The sequence below is a fragment of the Vicia villosa genome, unplaced genomic scaffold (genome assembly GCF_029867415.1).
Source record: "Vicia villosa cultivar HV-30 ecotype Madison, WI unplaced genomic scaffold, Vvil1.0 ctg.000835F_1_1, whole genome shotgun sequence".
NCBI classification, from domain to species: Eukaryota; Viridiplantae; Streptophyta; class Magnoliopsida; order Fabales; family Fabaceae; genus Vicia; species Vicia villosa.
This window is the reverse complement of record NW_026705367.1, coordinates 614,242-640,895: the sequence shown is the minus strand read 5'-3', so window position 1 is coordinate 640,895 and position 26,654 is coordinate 614,242.

The following is a 26,654-nucleotide window of genomic DNA, read 5'->3' as shown; positions in this document are numbered from 1 at the left end:
GGTTCTGGAATTTACTCCAAGTCAGGATCCAAGACATATTGAATTTTCAGAGTAGTCAAGAGAAAAGTAATTTTTTCTTGCCAACGGGTATAGTTTGTTCCATCAAAACGATCTAGTTTCACAAGGTCCTGGTTCATGAGTTTGATGCTTGAAACAGAAGCGTCGGTGGCCATGGTTTGATATACTTTAAGATTGTTAGTAAATACGTGTTTCAATCGAGAGGACCGAGGCTGGAATCGTGAATGGAATCACTTTCCTTAAAGTATTTCAAGCACTCCCGAATGTCTTAGAGTTTCGATGCAGGAATACCCAGGATAATTCAGCCTTATTGTAATACCCCGACTCTCTAAACCCGATAATTATCATTTAATTGGTTAAAAGGTAATTAGAGGGCACATTGGTATTATTCTAAGTAAGAAAGTAGCATGTGTATCTATGGAATAAGTTGGGATAAAGAGTTTAGTAGAGAAATACAAAGGAGTTAGTTGAAATCAAACTAAATGGCATTGTTAATAAGGTTAAGTTGGAGGGCATAATGGACTTATCTAATATTTGCATGTGGACATAAAGGACATTAGATTTAATTGCATGAACTTAGGGGGTTGTTTGGCTTGCAAATCAGAATTTGAAAACAAGAAAGGAAGAAGAACTCATGAAGCAAGTTCCATTTTTGCAACTATTGGTACAGCTCCACTAAAAAGGTAATAACTCTCTGCTCGTAACTCCGATCGTAACGGTTCTGGTCTCGTTGGAAAGCTAACGAAATTCTCTTCGATTTTCATATATGGTTCGCGTTTATAGCTTCTGTTTTGAAGGAGATATGTAAGTTTGAAGATTGATGACTGATGCTGAAAATGAGTACAAGTGGAATACGGGTTTGATGAATTTGGAGTTGGGGTTTTGCTCAAGTTAGGAGCTCAATTGCAGCATGATTCATCACCCAAAGCTCCATTGATGCAAGGTGAGTCCTTAGTTAGAGACTTTGGGGGAATCATGGGAAATTTGCATGTTGGGGTTTGGGGTTTGAGTGAAAATTCATTATGATTAACATGCTTATATGATAAATTGTTAGTTGATGATATTATGGGATGTTTGTATTGCTTTAATCCTTTGCATGTTGATGATTCTGTATATATGCATGTTAGAAATTCGTTCGGGATCAACTGTGATACTTAGAATTAATTGGATAGGTTTGGCACTGGTTTAGAACTCTTAAAATGCAGAATTTTTGGATCTGTCAGCGATGTAACCGGTTACATGGTTGATGTAACCGGTTACATGTGTGAAAAATGGTGAAAAACGCAGTTTTTGGGTCATGTAACCGGTTACATGATTCATGTAAGCCGTTACATCACTGTTTGGGCAGATTTTCCATAACTTCGAAAATTCATAACTTTTGCGTCGTAAGTCTGTTTCGTGCAAACTTTATATCGTTGGAAAGCTAGTAACATGTACTATCTAATGAAATAGGTCCCCAAACCAGAATGTTTGATTTAACAATAGTGGAACCCCACTTAGTGAATCAATGAATTAGTATGAGAACTTATGTCTCTATCATTCGATTAATAATTCTCATGTTATGCGTGACATATATTTTCTATTGCTTACTATGAATGTGACATCCATATTTGAGAATGTTATGCCATTATGTTTTATACATGAAAATATAAGGACACCGTCGTTTTGGTTAAACGATTGGATTGATTGTATTGTATGTGATTTTGACATTATGTCATATTTGCGTATGCTTGAATCGAAGTGGACGGAGGACTAGATTGGGATGCTACTCCGACTATGTGGTCAATGAGTCTTCCCGGACCGTGCGGTCCAATGGAATAGCCCGTTCATGTGTATTGTTCGATAAGGTGTGCATCTGAGCTACTGTTGCAGTGTGCTCGTGAGTGCCGTACGGGGTTTTTACTCACTTGGCGTTAACACACTTGCGTGCTCGGTATGGTGGGGTTATGCGGACATGTAGGCTAATGCATAATGAGGTAAATCACCTCTAGTGAAGTCACGTAGACTAATACTAGGCTTTCGCCCGATGGACTCAGGCGTCAAGGTGGCGGTTTGTACTCGGCGTAACTCACTAGCGTGAAGAAGGTTAATGGGACAATGACGCCAATTAGGCTAAGGTCATCTCGCGGCCATTTAGGCTTTTGCGAACCCGTTTAACCGTCTTGCAGTGTGCTTGTACAAGTCCCTTGACAATAGGCAGGAGGTTACTCATCGAGGATGCATTTATTCCATAATCTAGTCGAGGTTTTATTACACTTCTGGATTCCCCGTATATGGGTGCGGGTTTGCATACTTGTTTGCTATACAATGTGTATTTGTTTAAGGCAAGTCCAATGGTGGACGAGTCACTTTGTTTGCTCCGTACTTGTACTGGATGTGAGGATAAACCCCGAATCAATGGTGGATTCAGTTTTGATGCATGTACCCTGTAGATCCGAGTGGACCCATAGGATAGGAGGACTCACTGAGATTTAGTAATCTCACCCCAATCAACTTATATTTTTTTTAGGTGCAGTTTAGTAGCTTTTGATAGATAGCCGGTTCGGATTGATGGCTTGAAGTGGTGTTGGCTCGAAGACCTCGTTGGTTTTGACATTCCGCTGTGCAAGATCCATTGAAGACTCATGTATTATGCTTCTTAGTAGAATTTCATGCTGTACTCAATATGGATCTTTCTATATCTATAGCTTTTGTATGTACTCAGTTTCAATTTTTAATGTTTCATGCATAATATACTAGTCAGTTATGTATGGGGTGTTATAGTTGGTATCAGAGCAGGTCGATTCTCGACTGAGCCATGAGACATCACTAACAATTCCTTTTCCTCCTCTCAAGTGTGCGTTGCTAGCCTGATTTTACTGATATCTCATTGAGTCGTTGAACTTGATCAACTCATCGACTGAGTGCGTGACAGTAGAATTGCGGCAGAGCCGCCACGAGGACTCGTAAAACCTGTAAGGTTATGAACCCAAGTTGTTGGAGTGGGATGAGTAATGAATTGTTGGACGTTTTAAGTGGATGATATTGGAATCGTCAAGCTTCAGGAGAGCGGTTGACGCAAAGTAGTGATACCCGAACTGTCAAGGTGTGGATCGAGACAACTAGAACCCCCAGGATTTTGATTGGACGAGTGAAACCTTCTCTAAGTCTTGGAAATAGCAAGGGAAATCCATACAAAATTGAGAAAGAGCCTTGTAAGTGAGATTCTCCGAAGGTGTTGAGCTGGGAATTAGTAGGATTCAGTACTGATGATGCTGTCGGTGTTAAGTGTGACGGGTGAGCTGATAGGACAGAATGTCCTCTGGAAATGCGGACAGAAGAGTTAGACCTTTCTGATTGCGCTGGTACGGACAGTAGTAGATGGACGAAGTATTAGATCCTGATCCAACTTGAAGTACCCTAAGCGAGAGTAGTTTCCTAGTGAAGGTTGGTGGAATGTATGAGTGTGGTAACTTACGATTGGCCGAGGTTTGAATACCCGGTCGATAGAAGAGGATATGTATTTCTGTTCTTATCATTTTATATTTAAGTTCTAGAACTACGCTAGATGGAATATGAAATGGTGTAGAAGCGTGAAATGCAGTAATTTAAGTTTTTGTTAGTTGTTGTTCATCTGACCCCGAGTGAAGCCATAGAACTACGCTTGGCGTTAGGCGTTCAGGCGAGTAGAAACTAAGATCTATCTGGAACGTCAGTAGGATGATCGTATTTGCGTTGGTTGTTAGGAACCATAGTATTCTTATCTGAACTGAATTATCCTTGGAATCTCATGCATGTGTGGGACGAGTGGGTACGCGCACTGCATGGTAATCCGAAGTTGAACTTCAAATCTTCGTGCTTGGCGTTTTGGCTTTCCGAGTAAGTAAACCTTGGTGTGTAGCACTCTTAAGTTTTAGCATCCTGAGGAGTGTGATTCGAAGGACTTGAGGAACGATGAACCTATTGGAGGTCTGTTCAGACACTTGTCGGTTGTGACTCTAGGATACGCGTGGAGATCGTTATACGCCACTGAGGTAGATTACCTGGATACATGACCTCAGAGTTAGACCACCATGTCGATGCTACCAGACGTGTATAATGCTGCAGTATCGCTATCATACACAAGATGCGCGAGTCATCCTTTCCGACGTGTGTGGGACAAAGATGATCTGAAGCTCAAGGTAGAATTCTGATTTGGCACTCGTGAGACACAGATCCAAACTCTCATAAGGTATGTGGGATAAGGATCCATACGTCGCGCTCGATAGTAGAGGAATGACTAGACAGGCGATGGTGAGATGGACCAAGATCCGATACTATGCTTATAGAGACTCTGAATAATCGTGCTCGCGCAAGTTAGAGTCAGATTGTACCTTGCAGACGTTCTCGCTTCATGAAGTGTTAAGTTGGAAATTTTGTATGAGTGTCTAGAGTGGGACTCATGTGCGGTCATGATATCCTGGTCAGCATGTGAGTGGCTATCATGTACCATTGGCGACCGGTGATGGAATATGCGAATTATATCTTGGACTAGTTTGATGTGTGGCGTATCCGGTAGAGTGTCTGTAGATACTCTGAGTGAAGAAATGTCAATCTTGGTAAGGCATAGACATTTTGGTTTGAAAACTTCTGAGGAGTCTAGAAGAGAGATGTTCAAAATACAAAGTGCAATTTCTTGCATTGTGGCTACACTCAGACCGTTGGAAGCACTGCAATGAAGGATGCAGCCGCCGAGGAAGTCAGTTTAGTGTCTGATTTAGAGGTGGAGCAGATATTAGATGACTGTGTGAATGGAGTGTGGTTAGGGGAGGATTGTTACATCAGTAAGTCGCACGAGTTATCAGAGGTGACACTGCACTAAGAGAATGAAGCCGTTTGGTTGAGAAGAAGCGATGTTTAACCAAAAGAGTTATCGTAAGCTGCAAAGCGTTGGTGAAAGAATCATTATACCGGTTGAGTAACAAAACTTGATAGAAGTTGTACGCTGTGGAAATCAATGACAAGGACGAACCTCTAAGTCAGTGGGTATTTGGGTTTCAATGTCCTGAGATCGAAACGTGTGCCTAAGTTGTGGTAGATGAACTAATATGGAATGGTAGAGTAAGTAGAAACTTGATTCTGGAGAGTACGCAACTTCGAGGAGTAGTAGTCGACGATGGATGTATATGGAGTTCTGGCACGTGTTGTAATTGGACAACTGTAGATAAGGAATTATTGTGTATTAATGGAAACCAAGTGAATTATGGATATAACGTGACTCAGAGGATTTCAAGGTGTGTGACTTGTTGGAATCAGAGTAGCGCAACAGATCAAGGAAGAATCAGATAAGTCTGAGGTAGGAACGAACGGACTATTTGTAGGATTTTATGTTGGGATGAAAGTATCTTCCTAAGGGAAATTGTCGAAGCGGCGTTTAGTTCATTCTAGTCTCTCAAGGATCACCATAACTCGAGAGGTGTTGTCAATGGGCCAACTTCGGAATTCTTTTTGTGGATGGCATGCGGTCCGATGTTCGTAGGTCATCAGTTTAGCTTGTAAGTCACAAGGGTTGGACTGAGTATCAGACCGTTGAAATGCTGAAGGTAAGTGAAGGATTTCAATTGGCGCAAGTTCTTCGTGGTTATGTCTTGTGCACTGTGAGCGTGCATGAAGAGCTGGACAATGGTCGCAGGTTAATCGTTGGAGTTCACCTTTGTGGGAAAAACCTTATGCGAAGTTGTTGGACATTAATGCTATGGTTGTGGGATGTTACACCATCATGGATTGTGGTAATGATTGATACATCTAGGACTGAGGTGAGAATCGAGTAAGGAGGATCAGTTGTATAAGTAGAGGTAAACTTGGGACAACCATCCTAAGACTTTGGGAACCGGAAGTTAAGACCAAGGAATTTGACTAACACCTAATGACATTGTATGGACTCGAGTGGAGAATAATTTGAAGTGTTGTCGCAGAAGTAACGTTTTGGCAGATCATGTTTCTTCGCATGGAATGACCATCAAACAGAATAGTGAGATTATCTAAGAGGAATGTGAGTAACATTCTTCCCTTTGATTGGATAGATATGAAGGGTTGGTTTTCGTGGTGAACGGATGGAATTCGAGGACGAATTCTATTTAAGGGGGGGAGAATGTAATACCCCGACTCTCTAAACCCGATAATTATCATTTAATTGGTTAAAAGGTAATTAGAGGGCACATTGGTATTATTCTAAGTAAGAAAGTAGCATGTGTATCTATGGAATAAGTTGGGATAAAGAGTTTAGTAGAGAATGCAAAGGAGTTAGTTGAAATCAAACTAAATGGCATTGTTGTAAATAAGGTTAAGTTGGAGGGCATAATGGACTTATCTAATGCTTGCATGTGGACATAAAGGATATTAGATTTAATTGCATGAACTTAGGGGGTTGTTTGGCTTGCAAATCAGAATTTGAAAACAAGAAAGGAAGAAGAACTCATGAAGCAAGTTCCATTTTCGCAACTATTGGTACAACTCCACTAAAAAGGTAATAACTCTCTGCTCGTAACTCCGATCATAACGGCTCTGTTATCGTTGGAAAGCTAACAAAATTCTCTTCAATTTTCATATATGGTTCGCGTTTATAGCTTCTGTTTTGAAGGAGATATGTAAGTTTGAAGATTGATGACTGATGCTGAAAATGAGTACAAGTGGAATACGGGTTTGATGAATTTGGAGTTGGGGTTTTGCTCAAGTTAGGAGCTCAATTGCAGCATGATTCATCATCCAAAGCTCCATTGATGCAAGGTGAGTCCTTAGTTAGAGACTTTGGGGGAATCATGGGAAATTTGCATGTTGGGGTTTGGGGTTTGAGTGAAAATTCATGATGATTAACATGCTTATATGATAAATTGTTAGTTGATGATATTATGGGATGTTTGTATTGCTTTAATCCTTTGCATGTTGATGATTCTGTATATATGCATGTTAGAAATTCGTTCGGGATCAACTGTGATACTTAGAATTAATTGGATAGGTTTGGCACTGGTTTAGAACTCTTAAAATGCAGAATTTTTGGATCTGTCAGCGATGTAACCGGTTACATGGTTGATGTAACCGGTTACATGTGTGAAAAATGGTGAAAAACGCAGTTTTTGGGTCATGTAACCGGTTACATGATTCATGTAAGCCGTTACATCACTGTTTGGGCAGATTTTCCATAACTTCGAAAATTCATAACTTTTGCGTCGTAAGTCCGTTTCGTGCAAACTTTATATCGTTGGAAAGCTAGTAACATGTATTATCTAATGAAATAGGTCCCCAAACCAGAATGTTTGATTTAACAATAGTGGAACCCCACTTAGTGAATTAATGAATTAGTATGAGAACTTATGTCTCTATCATTCGATTAATAATTCTCATGTTATGCGTGACATATATTTTCTATTGCTTACTATGAATGTGACATCCATATTTGAGAATGTTATGCCATTATGTTTTATACATGAAAATATAAGGACACCGTCGTTTTGGTTAAACGATTGGATTGATTGTATTGTATGTGATTTTGACATTATGTCATATTTGCGTATGCTTGAATCAAAGTGGTCGGAGGACTAGATTGGGATGCTACTCCGACTATGTGGTCAATGAGTCTTCCCGGACCGTGCGGTCAAATGGAATAGCCTGTTCATGTGTATTGTTCGATAAGGTGTGCATCTGAGCTACCGTTGCAGTGTGCTCGTGAGTGCCGTACGGGGTTTTTACTCACTTGGCGTTAACACACTTGCGTGCTCGGTATGGTGGGGTTATGCGGCCATGTAGGCTAATGCATAATGAGGTAACTCACCTTTAGTGAAGTCACGTAGACTAATACTAGGCTTTTGCCCGATGGGCTCAGGCGTCAAGGCGGCGGTTTGTACTCGGCGTAACTCACTAGCGTGAAGAAGGTTAATTGGACAATGACGCCAATTAGGCTAAGGTCATCTCGCGGACATTTAGGCTTGTGCGAACCCGTTTAACCGTCTTGTAGTGTGCTTGTACAAGTCCCTTGACAATAGGCAGGAGGTTACTCATCGAGGATGCATTTATTCCATAATCTAGTCGAGGTTTTATTACACTTCTGGATTCCCCGTATATGGATGCGGGTTTGCATACTTGTTTGCTATACAATGTGTATTTGTTTAAGGCAAGTCCAATGGTGGACGAGTCACTTTGTTTGCTCCGTACTTGTACTGGATATGAGGATAAACCCTGAATCAATGGTGGATTCGGTTTTGATGCATGTACCCTATAGATCTGAGTGGACCCATAGGATAGGAGGACTCACTGAGATTTAGTAATCTCACCCCAATCAACTTATATTTTTTTTCAGGTGCAGTTTAGTAGCTTTTGATAGATAGCAGGTTCGGATTGATTGCTTGAAGTGGTGTTGGCTCGAAGACCTCGTTGATTTTGACATTCCGCTGTGCAAGATCCATTGAAGACTCATGTATTATGCTTCTTAGTAGAATTTCATGCTGTACTCAATATGGATCTTTCTATATCTATAGCTTTTGTATGTACTCAGTATCAATTTTTAACGTTTCATGCATAATATACTAGTCAGTTATGTATGGGGTGTTACACTTATCGAGTTTGCGCAAGACCGGCAAAAACTTGAATGCAGCGATGAACGATCTGGAATTATTCAGAGGATTTTTCGAATTTTGTGATGTGATTTCTGAATGCGGAATCATCCTTTTATAGGCCATGAAAATATTAGTTTCAAAAGTTGCGACCCTTAATGAAATAATATATTTTCAAAAGATATGACTGTTGCACTTACACTGGTTCATGCACCATTTGCATGATTTCACTTCTGCATGATTTCGTGAACAGTTGCCACCTTTCCGATTCGAAATTCAAATCACGGACACTGAGCAAAATATAACAAACGGCCGTAGGCCGGCCGGAGCCGCCTCATTAACGTCGTGAATAGCCCGATCGCTCCGATGCGACGTGCCTAAGTGATCAAGTGCCGTCTACAAGCCGCCACTAACGCCTCTACGCCCACGCCCACGCCCCCGGACCCGGAGTCGGAGTCGAAGCTGATGTCGCCGGTGGCGGCACCGGCGAGTGGTTGTAGGATTGGGACAAGTGGCATAATGCTTGAGACCACCACATTTGTCAATGTGGCACTTTATCCTCTTTTGTCCTTTTGTTGAGTTAATGGTATTAACTCTTTATAAAGACTTTGAAAGTGAGTGAATCTTCAAATGTGGGACTTTATTACATGCATTTATTAGCATTTACTCACTTTCACCATTTTGTCATTTTAGAACATAACTTGTAATTAATTACAACATATATTACTTTGATTTATTTTAAAGGTATCATTTTTTAATGTATTTTGATATATTTGAATTAAATTACTTCAATTTTTTTATAATATAAATATGGGGTATATTGTGGGATTTGGTAGGACCCATTTTAGAATTTTTGATAGGTTGCATGGATATTTGAAAAATGTAGTTGAAATGTTTAAAAAATATGAAATGTGTAATATATTATAAAAAATTGAGCGGGACCCATTTAAAAAACCCAAGTGGGGATGATGGATGTGGGTGCCTAAGAGCATGTGTTAAAGAGTTAAATATAGAAATATTGTCTTTAACATTGTGCATCCATTTAAAATTAAGGGTTAAATATGTTTTTCGTCCCTATAAATAACCCAAAATACGGTTTTAGTCCCTCTAAAAATTTTCTTTAAAGAATGGTCCTTATAAAGTTTTCCGTCCACATTTTTAGTCTTTGCAGTCTATTTGGTCTAACGGAACCTGACGTGACACGCCACGTTGCACGCCACGTTACTTAAAGTCAAACTATAGAAAAAACAAGTTAAATTGCGGGGGTTCGAAACCTCCCTAATTTTGAAAGTGGAAGCAAGTTCAACTATGGTAGCTCTAACAGAATTTGAATGTGTAGCCCCATCAACTCTTCCAAAAGTATACCTACGAGATGAAAAGTTATGGACACATAGTGATATCTTTTGACTTCTCTACCTAAATTGAGTTTATTTTTGCATGTTCTTATCCTTCTTCCTAACTTCTTTCTCTCAAACATTTAATTCTCTTATTTGCATATTCCTCACATTCTTTCTTTCTCAAACAATTGTCAATTACATGTTTGTTAACGAGTTGGTTGATGATAAGTTGTTATCAAAAAGTTGCATTTGTGCAAATGATGTGCTGAAACGGGAAATCATGAAAATACTCAAAAGTTGTTTGTTGAAAGGCCTGAGAGAATGAAATGATAGGCATAATTAATTGTATGTTACCATTTTTGTGGCAAGTATTGAAGATTTTAGAATACAATAAAGCTTTTAGGTTTCTTATCAAAAAATATATCAAGATTACTAGGATCAAGCTTATGCTATAGCATTAGATTTAGCTCATGAATGGATTTTAAATCTCTAAATATAAATGTGGTATTACACAAGGAATGGTTGGGCTCGTTCCTGATGCAACGTTCACATGCTCCATAATGCAGTTTCATCATCTTTGCAATTTGGCGAACATACTTCATCCTCGTAATAGACCGACAAATCCCGCTGCATTTCCAATTTAAAGTAGCAATGCATGTATTATCTGCCCGAGCATTCCACTCATAATCTGCACAAGGATAACATTGTCGGGAAGAGTTTTTAATTCATCAAGTATTTGGCGAAAATGGAAGAATATGCACATACCCCCACATTCCAAGATAATAATGGCTAATATATAAATCCACTTGAAATTACGATAATGCAATAGCGAAAGAAACAATGTTAGAAGTCAAGAAAAAAAGCAATATGTGATCTTAAATATCTCTTGTCTCATTTGTAGAATCTTTCAATCTTCATAAGTCATTAAAGTAGCCAATGATATATATATATATATATATATATATATATATATATATATATATATATATATATATATATATATATATATATATATATATATATATATATATATACACGTTAGTAGGGATATAGATACAAGAGCTCACAAAGCTAATAATGAAGATGAAGGTGATGTGATTCAAAATCATAGGAACAACAAATTAGAAGATACTGAAAAGAAGAAAAAGAAGGATTGCGTGTGTTTTATGATACTCGAGCATTCTTCTAGTTATCTCTTTATGAAGTAGCTACATAATGACATGAAAGTTCAGTTTAATATGAGTTTAGGTAATATAGTTTCTATGATGATATTTATAATAGCTTTTAATTAATCATATTTTGTTTAACCAATCTTCTATTGTACTGCACTGTTATTGTATCCATAAAAAAGACCTTGATAACGATTTAATATTTTAATGTTTCTCTATAGTGTGATCATGGGAGTGCTATTGTAAGTTTCATGTATGGTGACATAATATTCCTTATCAAAGGCCCATGCACCCTTCCTGCATGAAGAGATATTATCTTTCTCTAGCATTCTATCAAACAGTTTAACAGCAACATAAAGCTTCTCAAATTTTGAGTGAGGTTGAGAAGGTGATTGTTAATGAACTTTGTCGCACGCTCGCGAAAAATGAACAGAGTCGCCACCAATATATTTATCCCATAAGGGAAAGGAATATCAGAAAACCTAACAAAGGGTAAGAACAGGGTCTTGCGACCAGAGAATCAAGGTACGGGAGTCAGTTACGCAAGGGGAAGGTATTAGCACCCCTCGCGCCCATCGTACTCGATGGTATCCACCTATGTTTGTTTCTATCTAAAGGGTGTGTACTATGTCTATGTCTAAATGCGAATGCATGCAAAATGTAGGGAAAATAAAGAATTGTACTCGCACGGGCCCTACCCCGCTGCCTACGTATCCTTTTCAGGAATCAGAGTTACCGTAGCTCGGCTAAAGATTTTCTGTTTGTTTTTGTGTTTTTTAGTTGGGCGGAGTCAACGTTCGCGCTTTTGCATAAGGGATCGACCTAGGATGCGTACAAGCGGAAATGACATTGCCCTTAGGTGCCAACGGGGCAAAAGAAAAAGAAATGATTGGTTTGTGTCTTTTAGGATAGATGAGTGGTGAACAGTTCCCAATACCGGGCCACTCACCACTTTCTCTACTTTGCTTTAGTCTGAACCATTGTTAGATGTTTTAAAGTGTTTTTGGTTGTGTATTTTTTAAGGGAATTTACTTCACGATTCGAATCACATAAAATGTATAATGATCGAGAAGCAGATTAGGGAATGAATCCCACTCACTTCCATCCCATTATGTAATGTTTGAGAAACAGATTAGAGAATGAATCTCACTCATTTCTCTCCCATTAATTAATGTTTGAGAAACAGATTAGGGAATGAATCCCACTCGTTTCTCTCCCATTAAGTAGTGACCGAGAAACAGATTAGGGAATGAATCCCACTCGTTTCTATGCCACTAGGCGATTGAGAAATAGATTAGGGAATGAATCCCACTCATTTCTCTATCACTCTCTTATTGTGATTCGCATCTTCCTTTTATTAATGTTTTAAAGAGTGTTGAAAAGAAAAAGAATGCAATGGGGAACTATATCTAAATTCTAGTCTAAGTTGTCTATACAAGTCTAAATCCTAATGTTAACATGGGGTAGATTCTAAAAGAAACATTAAAAGGGTATTAACAAAATAGGCCAAAAATATGGCCAAAAATACAAGCAATAAAATCACACAAGTATCATACAAAGATAACATGGAACTAGCACAAAACAATTCAAGCATTGATGCAAAATTACACTAAAATACTACTATTTTTTATGAGTTTTTAGTGTTAAGGGAATTCTAATTCAAGTCTAAATTGCACTTAAAGAACCTACATTCTAATAAGCCTAAACTAGTATTTTTATTGTTTTTATGAAGGAGAAGTCAAAAGATTAATGTCAAAATTAACCTAAGATCTACTTATTTTTATGAGCTTTTTGTGAAAGAGAAATGAATTCTAAATCAAGCAAAAAGGGGACTAAAACCATAAGCCTAAAACTAATATTTTTTATGAACATTTCTATGCCAATTATCACCTAAAAATCTAACAAAATGTTAAAGGTTTTATCATGTTTTTATCAACTTAAAAATAATAGAAAAAAAACTATTGTGAAGTGAACCTAAAATCTAAACATTTTAATGGAGTCAGGGGGGTGCAAGTTAAATCAGGGTGCACATGCAGTAATTAGCTGGGCCCAAGGGAATGGCCCGATATAGTTTTTGTTCATGTTCTTCTTAGCACACCAAAAATGGTGCGTATGGGCCTCTTGGGGGGTGTGAATGCAGAGTTCGTATGAGGCCCAGTGACACTATGGATCACATTCAGATTTTTATTTTTTCAATTAACAAAAGAATTAAAATAATAATAAAAAAAAAGTGAAATTAGGTTTTATGTCGTGACTCTCAAAACCTCACCCTCAGACCCAAATCTTCTTCGCTTTCTCATGTTCATATGGCCACGGCGGCACCGCCTGCCGGGAACCGCTCACGGTGGCGGAGCGAAACATAAACTCTAAATTCTCCCACCATTAACCTCGCCTCGACTCCCTCATCTCAAATCTCAGCTTTATCTCTTCGAATCCCCTCTCAAATCTCTCTAATCTAAACCACAACAAAACAACCAAAAAAACCTAAACATCTAAATGAAATTAAACAATCACGACGTCCGGTTTTGTGCAATCGATGGAGGGGAAAGACACTATGAGATGCACACAATCATGATGATACAACGGTTTATGCAACAGAATGACGGTTTAGGCTTACCTACCGGAGCAGTTCCGGTGACTCTTCACCGGCGATTACGAAGACGAGAAAACTAGAGGAACTTCGAATTTACAGGTAATATTATGCATCCATTGATCTTCTTTTCTTGCTTCGTTTTTCCGGTTGGATGATTCTCTTCTTCTTCCTTCTTCTACCGTTTTGAGTTTTGCGTGAACTGTTGTGTTGTTCTTGAGGGTAATTGAGATGGTGATGACGATTCAGCGAGAGTGTGTTGAAGGTTTAGCTCAACCGTTCAGAGCTTCCATTGATGAAGCTCTGACGGTTATGGTTTCCCGAGCTTTAGTGAGGTGAAGAAGATGAAGGTGATGGTGAAGGTCGATAGAGAATCTGAGAGAGAATGATGAAGTGGATGAAAGATGATGAAGTGGTGGTGAATGAGTGGAAGCGGCGGAGAGTGGTGTGTGGGATGAAAGAATCAAAAGATTTATGGAGAAAAATGGCGTGTATTGATGGAGATGAGTGGATATTGAAGGAGGTGGAAGATGAGTGTGAGAGAGTGATGAAGAGTGGATCTGTGTGAAAATGACGTGAAGAAGAATTGAATTGTGGAGGGAAGGTGATTTATATAGGATTGGTGAAGGATTCAGTTAGAGATTGGGATATTGGAGCCCTTGGATTCAAATTCGGTTAGAAATATTGGAGGGTGAGATTAGAGGTTAGTTAGGTTCTGTTAGGACAGTTAGAGGTTAAGTGTTGAGCTGGCAACTTCGGTTAGGATTAGTTATGGGAAGTTAGTTTTCTGTTGAGAGTTGGTGAGGTAACTGTTAGCTGAATGGGACAAGTTAGTTAGATTGGGAGAAGGTTAATAACTGTTTGGGTTAGAATTTGTGTTGAAGTTAGTTATATGGAGGCTACAGGTTTGTTAATTCAGTTATGTTAGTTATTTCTGTTGTGAATTTGTCAGTTAGGGTATGGTGAATGGTAGAAAGGAGATTGGAAATTGAAACAGTTAGTTTGGTTAATAAATGTTAGGAGTAAGTGCTAGGCCAAGAAGAAATGTCTGAAGAAGTTTAGTGTCTAATTTTCGGTTTTTCTGCTAATGTATTTTCTGTTTGGGATTTGTTCAATATTAGTGGTTCGACTGTTAATTCTAAGACTGTTAGCTTTATATGGTTAAGCTAGGTTAGTAGAGTAAGTAATGTGTATGCAATGCCTTTGTGAATGAAGTATATGGCTGATGCGAATTGGACGCGGGTGGCTTGGGTTTTCTCTATGAATATGTATGTGTATGTGTTACATGGACAAGGTATGAGTCAATTGCTTGTGCAGAGCTGTAGTAGGTCTTATCTATGGAGTTATGGTGTGGATTGAAGACTCATGTGAATGATTGGCTTTGTTTTGGTTGTTGTAAAACTGGCAGCATAACCGGCTCTGTTTTGAATGAGTGAAATTGTAGGGCTGCCATGTATGATTTAATTGAGGGATTTTCTATATTGTTTTGTTGAATGTGCAGCAGGTTTTGGAAACATGGTTTGCTAGCTAATCTCACTCCCTTTTTCCTTGTGTAGATTTGGTTTTGGATATGGCAATTGGAAACTAATGAAGGGTGATGGCTGTTCGGGAACGCGTGCTTTGAGCTGAGATTAATTGTTGATTGAATTCATTTTCTGTACCATGTCTTTGGCTGCTTCTTCCAGTGAGACAGAAGGCAGAGTAGGTTCAACCACAAAATCAGTTTGATGCTCAGTTAGTGATAAAATGCAAAGAGGAAGTTATGCCTGAAGGTCAATGCACTGCACATCGGTTGGCTCAAGCTTGAAAAGAGAGGCAGTTTACCCCATGCGTAGCCTTTTTCTCTTGTAATTTTGTGATGCTACTTTGTATGTACTGTAATGAATTATAATGTCAAGTGGATAGAAGTACAATGCAGTTGTTTTTTTTTTTGCAGCGAGAATTAAAATGGCATGTGATGGTCTTCATTAAGTGATGTAATTGAATCAGTTCTTGTAAATACAATGAAATTTGACAATGGGATCTGTGTAGTTTAACTTTTGGTATCCTTTAATGACTTTTCCAATGCTTGAATTCATAGCATGAATATGTGGATGTTAGGCATAACTTTGGTTTAAAAGACAATCTTTGAAATTGACTTTGACCAAAGTCAAAGAGCTTGATTGTGCGTGTGCGGTGCCTTAAACCAGCACTTGTAATTCATCTCACATCTCCCTTTGAACTATTATACGCAACCATAGTTTGTGCTTCGGATTTTAAGTAACAAATGACTCGCTTGAATGATGAGAGTCGGCTCCTCATGTGATGAGTAAGACTCAAGCGTTGCGAATAAGGGATTCTTGATGACCATATAACCAAAACTTTGAGGATTCATCTGATAACCATGATCACATTCACACAAATCATAATCCACGACCGCTGAGAATTTATAGGAAAACCCTTAAAGGTGAAGAAACCTCTAATCCACTTGCTTTTGCTGAACTTCGATAGGGGAAAGCCTTGTACACTGAATTAGCCTTGGATAAAAATGAGAGCTTCAAAGCATAAAAGAAAACCCTAACATCAAGATTATTGATCCCATGCCAAACTTTATTGTTTGATGAATGTATGATATGTTAGATGACCTAGTGGAAGGTATGTACTTGAATGCGAAGCTTAAGCCAGTTAGAAATTAAGGGGTAGGACAAATTTGGAGTATGACAGCTGCCCCTATTTAATCGTCTTAAACCTGAGAGTGAGATTGGCGTTAGCCTTTCGAACATTCAATGTTTAAGAAGATTAAATACAAAGACCTGAAATTTGTCCTGAAAAGATGGTGTAGGTGTTATCCTTATTTTTGTTTTGATATCTGCTGGGGAAAGAGAAATTTTGTTTTTCTGGTGGAAGAATTTACAGTGAGTAATTGGACGAATGGAGATAGCTTGTAACGTAGCAGTGCCGACACGGGGTTTTCAAAGAGAATGGTTGTATGAAACAATGATCGAAAGAAAAAGACCTCGTGCGATTTACGACTCAACGTCAGGGCTGAAAGGAATAAGATCTCATGGCGATCTATGACTCAACATCGAAAGAAGATCTCGTGGCGATCAACTCGTCAACAGAAGAAAAGGGAATAAGATCTCGTGGCGATCTTATGACTCAACATCGAAAGAAGATCTCGTGCGATTTTCCACACTTTGGAAAGGAATAAGATCTCGTGGCGATCTATGACTCAACATCGAAAGAAGATCTCGTGGCGATCAACTCGTCAACAGAAGAAAAGGGAATAAGATCTCGTGGCGATCTTATGACTCAACATCGAAAGAAGATCTCGTGCGATTTTCCACACTTTGGAAAGGAATAAGATCTCGTGGCGATCTATGACTCAACATCGAAAGAAGATCTCGTGGCGATCAACTCGTCAACAGAAGAAAAGGGAATAAGATCTCGTGGCGATCTTATGACTCAACATCGAAAGAAGATCTCGTGCGATTTTCCACACTTTGGAAAGGAATAAGATCTCGTGGCGATCTATGACTCAACATCGAAAGAAGATCTCGTGGCGATCAACTCGTCAACAGAAGAAAAGGGAATAAGATCTCGTGGCGATCTTATGACTCAACATCGAAAGAAGATCTCGTGGCGATCAACTCGTCAACAGAAGACAAGGGAATAAGATCTCGTGGCGATCTTATGACTCAACATCGAAAGAAGATCTCGTGGCGATCAACTCGTCAACAGAAGACAAGGGAATAAGATCTCGTGGCGATCTTATGACTCAACATCGAAAGAAAATCTCGTGCGATTTTCCACACTTTGGAAAGGAATAAGATCTCGTGGCGATCTATGACTCAACATCGACTCGACATCGAGGGACAAAAGAAGACATTGTGTCAGACACTCATCAGAGATTGAAGATACCTTGCATCGGCACCGTGGTTGGAAGAGATTTGAAATGTAGTAGCAGATATCAATCGGAATTTGTAAGGACAACCTTTTGTGTGGGGATGTATTATTGTCTTGACTGGGTGCGGATTTGTATTATCTGGCTTATGCTTTGTTATGCATGTTTGAATTTTTCTATGGCGTAATGATCCGCTTTGACGGATACGCTACGTTTTTGAGGATGCAATGTTATATGCAGTGAACACTATATGCAGGATGCCAAATAAAGGCATTAGTGAGGTAAACACCAGGGAGAATCCCCTTAGTGTTAAGGACCATGTGGAGGTGCCAATAGATATTGGACTTTTGATTTGTAAGATGCACTTTTCTTTGACTTGAAGAATGATTTCTGACTTCTCACCATGTGCCACTGCTTGGAGGATTTTCAGCTTAAGGAGACTCCCTTGATTCACCATGTTGGGGATGGGAAATCCAGATAAGGAGCCTTGATGGGGGAGTAGGACAACTCCTAGGAGAAGACAAACTCCTATGCTTGAGGAATGGAACAAACTCTCGGGAGAAATAAACTCCATGCTTGGGGAGAGACCAAGGTTCTAGGAGAAATAAACTCCTATGATTAGGGAGGGGACAATAAAGCTCAGAAGATCGTGCCCCAAGTTTCATGACCCATGAAGGAAATTGCCCCAATGGATCTTTGGAGAGATTTGTCAAATCTCGACGTAACTGCCCCAGATTGGTTGAATCTGAGAGAGATTCCTCGACTTGATTGCCCCATATTGATCAAAGCTTGCAGAGATTTATCGACATGATTGCCCCTGATATGCTGAATTTGAGAGGTCAAACCTCGACTCAATTGCCCCTGATTAGGTACATCTTACTAGAATCCCCAAGCTTTCTTTGTTTTGAAGTCAAACACACATGGAAACAACTTTACCACGCTCAACGGAGTCTTCAAACTCTCCCCTTCGAGGTAATCAAGGAAAGCATTAACTGTTCATGCCCAACGGAGTTTTTAGAGAACTTGCCCCTTGATAATCAGTCTCTGAAACGATTAGCTTTTTACTCCACGGAGTTTTCAAGTCTTTTGTACTTTGACATGATCAAGTTACTCACTAATTCTCATCTTGAAATTTCTTTGATGTTTAAGCATATGTTTTGTATGCAAAAGGATGTTAATTCTAAGAATGATAATTCCAATGCAAAGCCTATGTTAGTCTTGAAGTTGTTTAAAACTTTTTATGAAATGAGGTTGCAACCTCTTGCGACCGAATCACTAGTTGACACAACCTCGATTTTTTTGCATACGGAAGATAAAGCAAGCATACGATACCAACATGGATATGTGTCACGCCTCATTGGGAGTCAGTTAAATGCTATCTCATCGGAGTGTGCTTTCGAAATAAACCCTACTTCAATTAGGACTTTTAAGGGTTGTAACTTGGCCGGGTTCACGGTTTTCAGAAAACAAAGGATTTTAGGCTCAAAATTATTTGGTACCCACCCTCTTCGTGATGTTCTCCATTCCTAGGTTCAATTAACTCGACATGAGTGTTCATTCCTCACAAGGAATTTGGAATGGTTGAGGAGTCAATGAGGTTTTTTTGGACATGGCAGTCACTTCATCTTGCATTTTTGGTGTCTGATCACACGACTTTGTTCTTTTGATAAGGATTTTTATTTTGTAATCCTTATTTTTCGCTTCTGCTTTCCCTAACTTTTGCCTGGACAAATTCTCTTGAATTTTATTTTGGAGTCCAGCGGGATGCCCTAACTTTTGCCTAAGTCACTTATTTCAAGTTTTTGACTTAGCGGGCTCTCTCTTTTTTTTTTATTCACTTTTTGAACAAGTCGTGTGATCTTGCGTTGCTCTCGATTTCTTTGAAATATTGTGACTACCTCATTCTTTGATTGATGAGGGATAACCATTGCGGTATTATCATCTTTTGACCTCTTGATGGAATAAGGATAATCATTGCGGTTTTGACATTCCTCAGCCCTTTGAAGGATAACCCTTGTTGTATCCTTAGATTTATACCTTTTTGGTGAGTTCTGAACACTCGATCAAGTTAAATGAACACTACCCTGCCCCAAGGTTAAAATAAGGGTTTTTATGATTAGAAAAGAAACTCCCTCTCCAAGGCTCAAAGGGGTTAACGAGGGTCTATCTCCCTTATATCTCCAGTGTTTGGGGATTTGAAACAATGCCTGTACATCCTCAGTAGGGTTTTTATTCGAAAACACATGATTAGAGATTTTTCATTTTTATCTTTCATCATTCTCCCTCAGCTTTTTGCATAAGCAAGCAATTAGTAAAGTTGGTATCGTAATGCCAAAACATTTTATGAGTGATAACGAATGGATTACTTCAAGACAAACATAGACAATGTATTATGATTTTCATTCAGAAATTAACAAGTTTTTACATGCTATTGACGCTTAAACACACAAATGAAAAATTACAATGAGAATGCAGTAAGAAACTAAATGGGTGTCGTTGTTGAGGAGACTTGACTCCGTCTGGACTTGTTGAGCTTGAATACTTTCTGCAGTTCCTTCCAAATACTTTAGATTACTCCAAAAGAGAACTTCAACGAAGTCACCCATGAGTCGTAAACTTTTGCCTTGCTTTAGGGATTCGAGCAACGCGGGTGGTGCAATGCTCAAGATAAGAGTACGTCTTGCTTATCCCTCGTGCGGGAGCCCCAAGCATAGTTGTTAGAGTAGTAATCGCCATCATAAATGGGAAGAATCTTGTATGCTCATCAACTCAAGAGAGCCACTTGTGGTGAAGAAGACCCAATACTAGAATCTTAACCAATTGTGATTCCAACAAACAAGGAAACGAATGAGCACAAGGCAATCACATCAATTTGTTTCTCATATTCTTCTTGTCTCTGTTAACTAGCAAAGCCACTGAGAAGGAGATCCTGAGAAAAGGCAACTGATATCTGAAGTAGAACCTTGAGAATGAGGATCATTGTGAAGAACACTCTTGATTATCACACAGAAGAAGATTCTGACGGATTCACATAGGAATTTGTAATGCTTTTAGGGATTCGAGCAATGCAAATGGCGCAATGCTCAAGATAAGAGTACGTCTTGCTTATCCCTCGTGCGGGAGCCCCAAGCATAGTCATTGAAGAAGTATTTGCCATCAAACATGGAGGAACCTTGCATGGTCACCAAACTTAGAGAAGCTACTTGTTGCAAGGAGAGCTCAAACACCAACTGAAACACCAACCTCCGCAGATATAACTGAGCACAAGAACCTTGAGAATGAGAGATGCTTCTACATAACATCTTGATCTTTTTTTTTTTGGAAAAGATTATGACGAAGTTGCTCGAGAATTTGTGGTGCTTTTATTATTATCATACCAACCAATTCAGACAAGGAAGTAGTCTTCAACAAGATACGGAAATGAAATGATGATTGCCAATGTTGAGGGGCCTTGACTCCATTTGGGCTTATTCTTCTTTTTTTTTTTTTTTTGGGCATTCACTTATGCATGAACTCTACGTTTTATGCGCAGGCCATTTGGAGTGAATGATATTACTTTGGAGTCAATGAGATCTTGGACTTTGTGTTTCAAAATATTACAATCCTCAGTTGAATGTCCAGATGTCCCAGAATGGTACTCACACCTTGCATTTAAGTCATATCCTTGAGGAATTGGTATTGGAGGGGGCTTAAACTCCCTTAGTTGGACCAAAGAATCCTTGAGCAAATGAGAAAGCAGCTGACTATAGGTCATAGGAATTGGGTCAATCCTTCTTGGTGGTCTCCTTGGCATTTGTGGACCCTGCTGATGGCAATGATTCCAGTACCCATTCTGTTCAGGTGTCTTCCTCTTTTGATCTGGCTGTGAAACAAATGGAGACTGATGAGGTGGGAAACCTGGAACCCAAGATGGGGCATTATGCTTCTGATTTGAAGTAGATCTGACATAGAAGTATGAATCAACCTTTTCTTCCACCGCAGTTGGAACCCCATTTCCTCGAACAAACATACCCTCGGGGGTGAACAAAATCACTTTTGAATCAATGAGATCTTGAATTTGCTGCTTCAGCGCCCTACAATTCTCAATATCATGACCAGGTGCCCCAGAATGGAACTCACATCGAGCATTGGCATCAAAGGTGGGGGGAAGCTTTTCAGGCGTAGCCAATTCTCGTAGCTCAATCAACTGAAGCTCCAGCAAACGGGGAAGTAACTGAGCGTAAGGCATCGGGATAGGATTGAGAATTCTCTGAGGTATCTTAGGCTTTTTCCCACACATTTGGCCTCCTTGAAGAACAGATTGGCATGGAGGTAATGGCACATGGAGTTGAGGAGGAACTTCCTGAGGTATTCCATGAGTGGGAAGGGATCCTACTGAAGAGAAGGGATCAACAACTTCTGTTGCAGCAGTAGGAACAACATCCCCCTCCTTTCTTAGTACTGTTTTTAGAATTTCCATGACCAAACTCAATTGAGTCTTCAACTGACTATTCTCCTCTTTTAGTGCATCCTGATTATGGATCAATTCTTGCATCTCCAACATAAGATGACCCATTTGTTCCCTCATCTCATCCGTTTCCTCACGGAGTTGTTCCATAGTTGATCTTGGAGTTGTGGCAGTGAGAAGTCAAATCTGTTGTTGATCTTGAAATCTGGATAGAAATGGTCCCATAAGTCTCTGAAAGAACCATGAAATGCATGATAGTATGAATGCATGTTTCATTTATGAGAGATCCTAAAGTCTTTTCACACACTTTCATTTTTCTTTTTTGGAATCAAAGCTTCTCTTTTTTTTTTTTGTATAGAATATCTTTTCTTTCCTTTTTTGCTTTTCTATTTCCTTTTCTTTTACATATCTTTTCTTTTCTTTTCTTTTCTCTTTTTTTTGGAAATAGACTTTAGGATCTTTCATAAATGGAGTGGACAAAGCAATGATGTTATGAAATGCAAAAGCATGGGATCCACGGTCCATATAATCTTAGTAACCACTGTACAATCCTCTGAATAACTGATACAGGTCAAATGTCACAGGATCAAAGGTCCGACACCTTTTTGAATACCAGGAAAACCAATAGTCACCAACAGAACAGAATAGTCACCAACGGTACCTGTCATGTATATCCCACCCCACTCACAGGTGAATCTAGGTCAAGGTAGGTCAATGGCTTCCAGCGTTATCAGTTCTCCTGAAACACCATCATTGTTGCAAATACATGCCAACAACGGTATCTCATTTGAACCTCGACTGGTCGTGGGTCTCATGATCGCAATCAACAGAACCTGACATTCTGTTGGCGTCATGACTATCCACTCTATCCTAGGTATCCTATGTGTCACTCTGGCCTGGGTATTGGGCATTTTACCTCATAGAACATCCCACCCAACCTGCAAAACAAAGCAGAAAAATATGTGGCCCCCACGGGGACCCATAATATAGTCCAGATGCATGCGGAAAATAAACATGATATGCAAGCGGGAAAGTAAACAGGACATGCGAAACATAAAACAAATACATAAAATAAATAAATGCACGTATAGACAAAACATAGCACACCCAGTAAATAAACAAACAAACGGATAGGCTAGGATCGACTCACTAAGGATGGACCAGCAACAGGTCTAGCAACATCCCCAGCAGAGTCGCCAGCTGTCGCACGCTCGCGAAAAATGAACAGAGTCGCCACCAATATATTTATCCCATAAGGGAAAGGAATATCAGAAAACCTAACAAAGGGTAAGAACAGGGTCTTGCGACCAGAGAATCAAGGTACGGGATTCAGTTACGCAAGGGGAAGGTATTAGCACCCCTCGCGCCCATCGTACTCGATGGTATCCACCTATGTTTGTTTCTATCTAAAGGGTGTGTACTATGTCTATGTCTAAATGCGAATGCATGCAAAATGTAGGGAAAATAAAGAATTGTACTCGCACGGGCCCTACCCCGCTGCCTACGTATCCTTTTCAGGAATCAGAGTTACCGTAGCTCGGCTAAAGATTTTCTGTTTGTTTTTGTGTTTTTTAGTTGGGCGGAGTCAACGTTCGCGCTTTTGCATAAGGGATCGACCTAGGATGCGTACAAGCGGAAATGACATTGCCCTTAGGTGCCAACGGGGCAAAAGAAAAAGAAATGATTGGTTTGTGTCTTTTAGGATAGATGAGTGGTGAACAGTTCCCAATACCGGGCCACTCACCACTTTCTCTACTTTGCTTTAGTCTGAACCATTGTTAGATGTTTTAAAGTGTTTTTGGTTGTGTATTTTTTAAGGGAATTTACTTCACGATTCGAATCACATAAAATGTATAATGATCGAGAAGCAGATTAGGGAATGAATCCCACTCACTTCCATCCCATTATGTAATGTTTGAGAAACAGATTAGAGAATGAATCTCACTCATTTCTCTCCCATTAATTAATGTTTGAGAAACAGATTAGGGAATGAATCCCACTCGTTTCTCTCCCATTAAGTAGTGACCGAGAAACAGATTAGGGAATGAATCCCACTCGTTTCTATGCCACTAGGCGATTGAGAAATAGATTAGGGAATGAATCCCACTCATTTCTCTATCACTCTCTTATTGTGATTCGCATCTTCCTTTTATTAATGTTTTAAAGAGTGTTGAAAAGAAAAAGAATGCAATGGGGAACTATATCTAAATTCTAGTCTAAGTTGTCTATACAAGTCTAAATCCTAATGTTAACATGGGGTAGATTCTAAAAGAAACATTAAAAGGGTATTAACAAAATAGGCCAAAAATATGGCCAAAAATACAAGCAATAAAATCACACAAGTATCATACAAAGATAACATGGAACTAGCACAAAACAATTCAAGCATTGATGCAAAATTACACTAAAATACTACTATTTTTTATGAGTTTTTAGTGTTAAGGGAATTCTAATTCAAGTCTAAATTGCACTTAAAGAACCTACATTCTAATAAGCCTAAACTAGTATTTTTATTGTTTTTATGAAGGAGAAGTCAAAAGATTAATGTCAAAATTAACCTAAGATCTACTTATTTTTATGAGCTTTTTGTGAAAGAGAAATGAATTCTAAATCAAGCAAAAAGGGGACTAAAACCATAAGCCTAAAACTAATATTTTTTATGAACATTTTGTTAGAACAAGATTTGTTCTGGTCAATTATCTTAGTTTTGATGATAACAATAATATGAATTTTGCTTAAGATAATATGGTACTCTAATCCAATGCAATTTCCTTTTCAGGAAATATATAAAGAGTATGCATAATTCAGCGCTCAGAAGCTTTGTCTCAAAGGGTTCAGCATGCAACATCAGAACATGGTCTGGCAAGACATCAGAAGATGGTCGAAGCAGAATCAGAACATGGGTCTATGGAAGCATCAGAAGAACATGAGATCAGAAGCACTGAAGTTCTGATGGTATCACGCACAGAAGCACTTCAAGGTCAGAAGATCAGAAGATGCTTTGCACCAAGCTGTTTGACTCTGATGATATTCAAACGTTGTATTCACAAACATCAGATCAGAAGGAAGTACAAGTGGCAAGCTACGCTGACTGACAAAAGGAACGTTAAAAGCTATTAAAGGCAACGTCAGTAGACACAGCGTGAACAAGGCTCGAGGTAGTTGACAAAAGCGTATAACATTAAATGCGATGCTGTACGGAACACGCAAAGCATTAAATGCACTCAACGGTCATCTTCTCCAACGCCTATAAATATGAAGTTCTGATGAGAAGCAAGGTTAACGATTCTGAACAAAACAACTCATATTAACTTGCTGAAACTCTATTCTATTCAAAGCTCAGAATCTTCATCTTCATCAAAGCTCACTACATTGCTGTTGTAATATATTAGTGAGATTAAGCTTAAACGTTAAGAGAAATATCACAGTTTGTGATTATAGCTTTTAAGAAGCAATTGTAATACTCTTAGAATTGATTACATTAAGTTGTAAGGAACTAGAGTGATCGTGTGGATCAGAATACTCTAGGAAGTCTTAGAGGTTATCTAAGCAGGTTGTAACTAGAGTGATCGTGTGGATCAGAATACTCTAGAAAGTCTTAGAGGGTATCTAAGCAGTTGTTCCTGGAGTGATCAGTGTGTGATCAGAAGACTCTGGAAGACTTAGTTGCTGACTAAGTGGAGAACCATTGTAATCCGTGCGATTAGTGGATTAAATCCTCAGTTGAGGTAAATCATCTCTGCGGGGGTGGACTGGAGTAGTTTAGTTAACAACGAACCAGGATAAAAATAACTGTGCAATTTATTTTTATCTGTCAAGTTTTTAAAGCTACACTTATTCAAACCCCCCCTTTCTAAAAGTTTTTCTATCCTTCACATTTCTATGCCAATTATCACCTAAAAATCTAACAAAATGTTAAAGGTTTTATCATGTTTTTATCAACTTAAAAATAATAGAAAAAAAACTATTGTGAAGTGAACCTAAAATCTAAACATTTTAATGGAGTCAGGGGGGTGCAAGTTAAATCAGGGTGCACATGCAGTAATTAGTTGGGCCCAAGGGAATGGCCCGATATAGTTTTTGTTCATGTTCTTCTTAGCACACCAAAAATGGTGCGTATGGGCCTCTTGGGGGGTGTGAATGCAGAGTTCGTATGAGGCCCAGTGACACTATGGATCACATTCAGATTTTTATTTTTTCAATTAACAAAAGAATTAAAATAATAATAAAAAAAAAGTGAAATTAGGTTTTATGTCGTGACTCTCAAAACCTCACCCTCAGACCCAAATCTTCTTCGCTTTCTCATGTTCATATGGCCACGGCGGCACCGCCTGCCGGGAACCGCTCACGGTGGCGGAGCGAAACATAAACTCTAAATTCTCCCACCATTAACCTCGCCTCGACTCCCTCATCTCAAATCTCAGCTTTATCTCTTCGAATCCCCTCTCAAATCTCTCTAATCTAAACCACAACAAAACAACCAAAAAAACCTAAACATCTAAATGAAATTAAACAATCACGACGTCCGGTTTTGTGCAATCGATGGAGGGGAAAGACACTATGAGATGCACACAATCATGATGATACAACGGTTTATGCAACAGAATGACGGTTTAGGCTTACCTACCGGAGCAGTTCCGGTGACT